Consider the following 7,287-nt stretch of genomic DNA (forward strand, 5'->3'; position numbering starts at 1 on the left):
ACCACACCAGGTTGCTCCAAGCCCCCTCCAACCTGGCCTTGAACCCCTCCAGGGATGGGGCAGCCACAGCTTCTCTGGGCAACCTGGGCCAGGCTCTCACCACCCTCACAGCAAACAAGTTCTTCCCCACATCTCATCTCAATCTCTCCTCTTTCAGTGTCAAACCGTTCCCCCTCATCCTATGGCTCCCCTCCCTGATCCCGAGTCCCTCCCCATCTCTCCTGGAGCCCCTTGAGGGACTGGAAGGGGCTCTAAGGTCTCCCCGGAGCCTTCTCTTCTCCTGAATCCCCCCAACCCTCTCAGCCTGTCCTCACAGCATCTTTGTGGCCTCCTTTGGACCCGCTCCAACAGGTCCATGTCCTGATGCTGGGGACTCCAGAGCTGGACACAGTACACCAGGCAGAATCTCCCCAGAGAGGCGCAGACTCCCCCTTATCCATCTCCCTGATGGCCACGCTGCTGGGGATGCAGCCCAGGATGTGGGGGGGCTTTCTGGGCACACACTGCTGGCTCATGTTGAGCTTCTCATCCACCAACACCCCCAAGTCCTTCTCCTCAGGGCTCTTTTGGGTTACTTGGGCTCAAAACAGCCAAGTTGCGAGCCACGAATGCAGCATTTATAATCCAAATACTGATACAGCCTTAAGTAGGGCAGGAGCTGCTGTAGCTCTGAGCTCCCCCGGAACGTGGGCCAGGTGTTTGCCTTTAACTGCAGCTGCTCCATCTGCAGAACCAGGTGGAGACGTTCAGGACCGGCGGCAAAACACAGCTGGGAAAAGTTAAGAGCAGCCCCAGAAGGTGCTGGTTCACCTGGGCAGAGCACAGCCTGAAGCAGAATCGCTGGCGATAAACACGGCTGCACCTCGTCCAGGGCTCTGGGTAGGATTAATGAAATGAAGGGGAAGTAGATGCACGCTCGAGCTGGTTTAGGTTTTTGGGGGTTTTTTTTGTTTTTTTTTTTTTTCTTCTCAGTAGCAACACAGCCAAATCAAATCAGCTCTTTCCAGAATGCTGCCTTTTAACTGCCTGTGCCATCAAATCCAGCCCAGCTTTGGAGAAGCTTTGCTGATGAGCATCTTTTTCATCTCCTACTCCAGGTTTTTATTATTGTTTTTTAAATTAAGATGTTTCTTTCTTATTCTTTCCCCTGAGATTTTAGTTATGTTTTTTTTTTCTATAACTCATGGTGTGGAAACTCAACATTTTGACAGCTGTTGAAGTTTCAAGTTTAGTAAATCTGAGCTTAGAATTGAATGTGATTTTTGGCTTCTTCCTCTTTCCCCCACGTGTGTGTTCATTAACATCAATAAGCAGTCATTTCACTTCTTCTCACTCTTAGCCGTTGTCTGAATGAACCCATTCTGGTCTCCCCAGTTCCAGAAGGACAGGGACCTGCTGGAGAGGGTACAGCAAAGGGCTACAGAGATGATGAGGGGACTAGAACCTCTCTCTCATGAGGAAAGGCTGAGGGACTTGAGTCTTTTTAGTCTGGAGAAGACTGAGGGGGACTCTGATCAACACCTATAAATACTGAAAGGGTGTCAGGAGGATGGTGCCAGTGTTTTCAGTGGTGCCCAGTGACAGGACAAGAGGGAATGGGCACAAACTTGAACATAGGAAGTTCCACCTAAACATGAGGAGGAACTTCTTTCCTGTGAGGGTGGCAGAGCCCTGGCAGAGGCTGCCCGGAGAGGTGGTGGAGTCTCCTTCTCTGGAGACATTCAAACCCACATGGACACGTTCCTGTGGGACATGCTCTGGGTGACCCTGCTCTGGTAGGGGGTTGGACTGGGTGATCTCCAGAGGTCCCTTCTAGCCCCATATCGTTCTGTGAATGTGTGTGTGGGGTGGAAGACCTCTGACTTCTCTGATGTGATGCTCTCACCAAATGCTCCTTTCAGCTTATTGAAAAATCTTCTCTTTGAATGCTCTCAAGTGTTTTTCGGCATATTCCATCCCAGGTTTGTGGGAGCAGGTGGAGGTGGGGTGCTGGGAGTTCTCACTACTTGCTCTGAGGCTGCAGGGAGCTTCCGAAGGCGCAGGATGTGAACGGATCCCCTTCTGGCCTCCATAGAAATTAGAATAAATGTGGTGGCTTTTGTCATTTAGTGTAGGGATGGTGTCACCTGGATGTAAAACTCTTGGATACAAGGCAGGCAACTCCTTGGTGATGGTCTGTTTCCTGCAAAGCACTTAGGATCAAAAAACAGGTTTTGGGAACTTTTCATGACTCTCTCCTCCCCATCTTTCTGACGCTGCTGGGAATTTTGTCGGTAGAGCTGCTGGGTTGATGTGGAAAGAGCATGAATGCCCAGGGAATGGGCATTCCTCAACCTCTGGGTGAGGTGGGTCACCCTAAATCTGTGCTGGGGGCAGCTATGGCCGAAAGCATCAAGTACAAACATGGTAGAGTTGGAGGAGCTGATGCCTCCAGCAGTTATGGGCCTCCTCTTTACCTGGGCTGGTCTTGAGCTTCTGTGTGTTAAATCCTGAAAGTTTTTAAGCATGGGTGGGTTGTGTGCTTTGTCAGCCTGCTTTTCTTCAGCTCTTTCTTTTGGGAGAAACTAGCTGTATTTAGTTCTTTTTTTGTTTTGAGACTTGGTATTCTGTACCTTTTGTATTTTGTTGAATGAGATTGTTTCAGAAGGATCTCCTGATTGCCTCATTCTCCTGTTGGAAAACGTCCATTTGCCAAGACAGGAAATTTACTTGGGCGCAATGCTCAGGAGATCAGAAACCACCCCAGGAGCTCTGCAATTGTATTTACTAAACTGTACAACATGGCCTAAATAAATATTTACTGATTTGAATGTGGCTCTTTGGCATCCTGGTAGAGCACTAGCTGTTTGACCGTTGACTGTCTGATGTCTCCTAGTTTTGTGTAATTTTTGAAGGAGGGTTGGGTTTTTTTGTTTGGATTTGGGTTGTTTTGTTTTTTTAATAACCATATGGAAGGGGAAGACTTTAAGCCCAGGTTTCACAGGATAGGGCTGTTTCTGCCCAGGCCTGCTGCTTGCTGAAGGTGGTTTCACCAACATGCAAACCTTTCTGGTGGCTGTGTAGAGGAGGGAGCTTGATCTGGGGTTGAGTTTGGTGGGGAAGATGGATTCTGGTCGCTGTGTAGAGGAGGGGGCTTGATCTGGGGTTGAGTTTGGCGGGGAAGATGGATCCTGGTGGTGAGACACTGGCCCAAGTTGCCCAGAGAAGCTGTGGCTGCCCCATCCCTGGAGGGGTTCAAGGGCAGGTTGGAGGGGGCTTTGAGCAACCTGGTGTGGTGGGAGGTGTCCCTGCCCAGGGCAGAGGGGCTGGAACAAGATGGTCTTTAAGGTCCCTTGCAACTCAAACCATTCTATGATCTTAGCAGGTTCTGGTGGATCCAACAGTACCACCAGACACCACTGTGGTCCCAAGTGTGCTTGTTGGGAGGGAAGGAGCCACCCCAGTGTGACTGTGGGATGAGCTTGGCTGCTGACCCTTGGAGGAACAGCGTAATGGGAATGACAAGGGATTTGGACCAGAGGAAAAAAATTCATGTTAGTGCCTGAATAGAGTTTTTTCATCCTCTTAAAATTCTTCTGTTTCTTTGAAGTGTGAATCCCAGATGCTGAAAAAGTATTTTTCCAGCCATGGCTATGCTGTCTTGCTGTGTATTTTCCACTAAATTGCTGAATTATTGTTTTCCTTTAGGTCTTCAGGTTTTGGTTTTTTTTTTCATGGCTTTATCTTCTTGTCTGGATGTTTTACATGGCTAAAACTCATTTCTGTCTAGCGTACCCATCTGAGAACTCCCACGTGAGACAGCGTCCCCACCGAGCTGTTGCACAGTGCAAGAATGCTGCCTTATTTTTTTTTTTTTTTTTTTTTCTTTCCTGGAAACTTGTAAACATGAACTTCCTGTTGACACAAGCTGTAGATCTGCAAATAGGTTCTGCTTCCAACAGAAGATTAAGGTCATAAAATTTCAGGTCCTTGTTGACTGTGCCTGGTCCTCCTTGAGCCTCGTCCGAGCACCTGAGGGGTGGTGGAAGTGCAGAGAGATGGGAGCCAACCTACTGGTTGCTCCACACCTCTGGAAATGAGTATTTCCTTTTATTTTTTTCCCCACTGCCTTTTCTTTACCCAAATATGGATACAATCCTAATAGAAGTCAGGTGGAGAATCTCAAAGCCCTAATGACTCTAAGATGATGCTTCATTGCTTGTTTTCTCCTTTGGTTTCTCCATGCCTCTCCCACCACCAAGCTAATCTTCAGTTTTGGGGAGTTAACTCTATCCTACATCCAAACCAGCTATTTTTGGATAATGGACTGGCTAAATTCTGGCAGCTTTTAGAAGACTTCAGATGTTACCACTCATGTCACTTAATCTTGCTGTTATTTCTGCCTCCAACAGGAGATCTGGTGGGACACATAATCCACACTGGTTGTTGGGTTTCCCCTTCGCTCCTCTGCGTTTCGTGCAGTGGCAGCTCCTGAGCCGTGTCCCACCTGGGGCTGGGGGCTCCCGACAACAGCCAGCAGCTCTTCTGCTGTTTAACACCAATGCCACGTGATGGTGTGGCTGGCAAACTGTGTGCTTTACTTTCCTTCTGGTGCCAAGACAAGGGTGACCACAGCTCGCTGGCAGCAGCGCATGGAGAAGAACCACCCAGTTCCTTATAGAATCGCCTGGGTTGGAAGGGACCTTTCAGATCATTGAGTCCAACCATCAACATACCACTGACAAAAACCATCACTAACCCATATCTCTAAGCACTAAGTCTACCTGTCTTCAGGAACAGCTGTTGGGGCTGTAGCTTCCCCATGCTACCAGGGAAGAGCTGGAGGCAGGGAAAGGGCTGGGGGTTGGTGGAAGCAGAGAGTGGAGAAGGGAGGCAGAAGTGAGGTGAAAAAGAGAGTAAAAGCATGGTGGTAGAAAAGGAGAAATGGGAAAAAAGACTGTTTTCAGTGGTGCCCAGTGACAGGACGCAATGGACAACAAGCTAGAACACAGGAAGTTCCATCTCAATGTGGATAGGATGAGGAGGAACAGTTTTAAACTGAAAGAGGGAAGACTGAGATGAGATATGAGGGAGAACTTCTTTGCTGTGAGGGTGGTGAGAGCCTGGCCCAGGTTGCCCAGAGAAGCTGTGGCTGCCCCATCCCTGGAGGGGTTCAAGGGCAGGTTGGAGGGGGCTTGGAGCAACGTGGTGTGGTGGGAGGTGTCCCTGCCCAGGGCAGGGGGTGGGACTGGATGGTCTTTAAGGTCTCTTCCAAACCATTCTGTGAGGAGGAACTTCTTTACTTTGAGGATGGCAGGGCCCTGGAACAGACTGCCCAGAGAGGTGGTGGAGTCTCTTTCTCTGGAGACATTCAAAACCCACCTGGACAAGTTCCTGTGGGACCTGCTCTGGGTGGACCTGCTCTGGCAGGTCAGAGCTGATCTCTGGAGGTCCCTTCCAACCCCTATGATTCTGTTCTCTAAGGAAGGAGGAGTGGTTACAGGACGTGGAAACGAGGAGCAACAGGCAGGGAAAAAGGAATATCTGGATGGAGGCTGATCGCTCTTAATAAGCATCCCATTAATTAATACTTTCTCGTGCGGGGAGTGGATGAAATCCAGCCCTGCTCGGCCTGACCTCTGCCCGCCGGGCTGGTTTCTCCTTGGCTTCTCGCCCTCAGCCAAACCACAACCTTTCCCACTTCTCTGGGCGGAATGAAAGGCACATGGCGGTGGTGTAAGAGGAGCCGCTGGCCGTCGGCGGCGCTTGGGTGGGCGTGATGGTTCTTTCGGAAACTAATAGCTCCCAGCAGTGCTACTAAATCAGACTTGGTGGAGCCGGGAGCGGAGAGTTGGAATGCCGGGCCAGGCGCAAAGGGCTGCCTTGGGTTGTTTCTTTTTTTTCCTTTCTTTTTTTTCTTTTTTTTCCTTTTTTTTTTTTAACCCACCGTTCGCGAGGTCCAAAGGGCCAACGGACAGCAGGAGAGGGAGCTGGTGAGGATGGGCTTTGCAAAGAAAAAGGAATAAAGAATAAAACGCTAAAAGTAACCCACCCACCCCATCCCCACCCCCCCAAAAAATAAAAAAAACCTGTTTAAAACATAATTTTTGTAGCTTGGCAAGATAGAGAGGGAGCCTCCTTCAGTGCTAAACCTGCAAAGCCAACAAACTGGGATGCTGCTGGAAAGCCCTGCTTAAAATCCTGAACTGGAGGTTTCACTGGGTAAGATGAACATAACTGAGGATTATTTCTTTTTTTTTTTTCTTTAAAGTGTCTTAAAGGGAGGCTGTGGTTTGGGTGAGAAATTTAGATTGTTTTCTTTTTAAATGGAGGTTACCAGGTTAGTGACAGAGACACTGCACCTCCTTTGGTGGCAGTGCGGTGCCAGGACAATGGGATGGGGAGGTGCCACCTCCCTCCTCGGAAGGGCCAGGCAAGGACCAGGGCCCCAACAACCCTGTCCCAGGGACCCGAGGGGAGAGAAGCAAAAAAGCTTCTGTTAAAGGAGCCCAAGATAAAGAAAGAAAAGCCATTATTGGGGGAAAAAAACCACAGCCTGCAGGAGGGAAGTGACCGGTGGAGGGAGGTGCAGGAAGCCAGCTGGGGCGTCATCACCCCCCTGGAGGGAAGGGGCTTGGGATCCATCACATGCATTTTATTGCTCATATATTTTTATAAATGCTGCCCTTTATGGGATGAGAGTAAATACTGTCGAGTCTTGCTTTGATAAGCTTTAACGTGTGATTTCTTAAAGATCTTCCACGGGGGGAGCCTGTGGGGAGCATGGGGAGCCCGGAGCGGGGTGTCTGATGTGGGACACGGCTCTCAAAGCACATCTTCTCACCTGGAGGATTTCTGCCAGCAAAGCCAGAAAGGCTCCTCCTCCCCTACCTGGGGTGTTGGGCAACGAAAGGTGAAGGGCACCAAAAATTGCAATTGGAGGGGAGCAGACTTATGTATTTTAACAAATCTCTGTAATCGAACGGCCTCTATTGATCTGGAAAATATTGTCAAGCTGCAGAGCTGCTGGACTGGACTTAATCCTCTGCAGGCTGGGGTTTACTCTCTCCAAATAGGATTACTCATTTTTTCCATATTTCTGTGTTTGGTTTAAATACCCATGACAGCTACAGAGGCTTGGATTTCTAATCAGAGCAAGGGTGTTAGATTTAGGAATTGGTGTGTTTGTTTAGGGTGGGAAATTTTTTTTTTTTTGATAGGACATCAGCTCCTGGGTGGTTTTGCTTTACATATAGCAGGGATAAGGTAGGTTTTGCTTAGGTGTTCTCCCCCCACCCCTTCACCCCA

Source organism: Calidris pugnax, unplaced genomic scaffold (genome assembly GCF_001431845.1).
Source record: "Calidris pugnax isolate Ruff unplaced genomic scaffold, ASM143184v1 scaffold55, whole genome shotgun sequence".
NCBI lineage: Eukaryota > Metazoa > Chordata > Aves > Charadriiformes > Scolopacidae > Calidris > Calidris pugnax.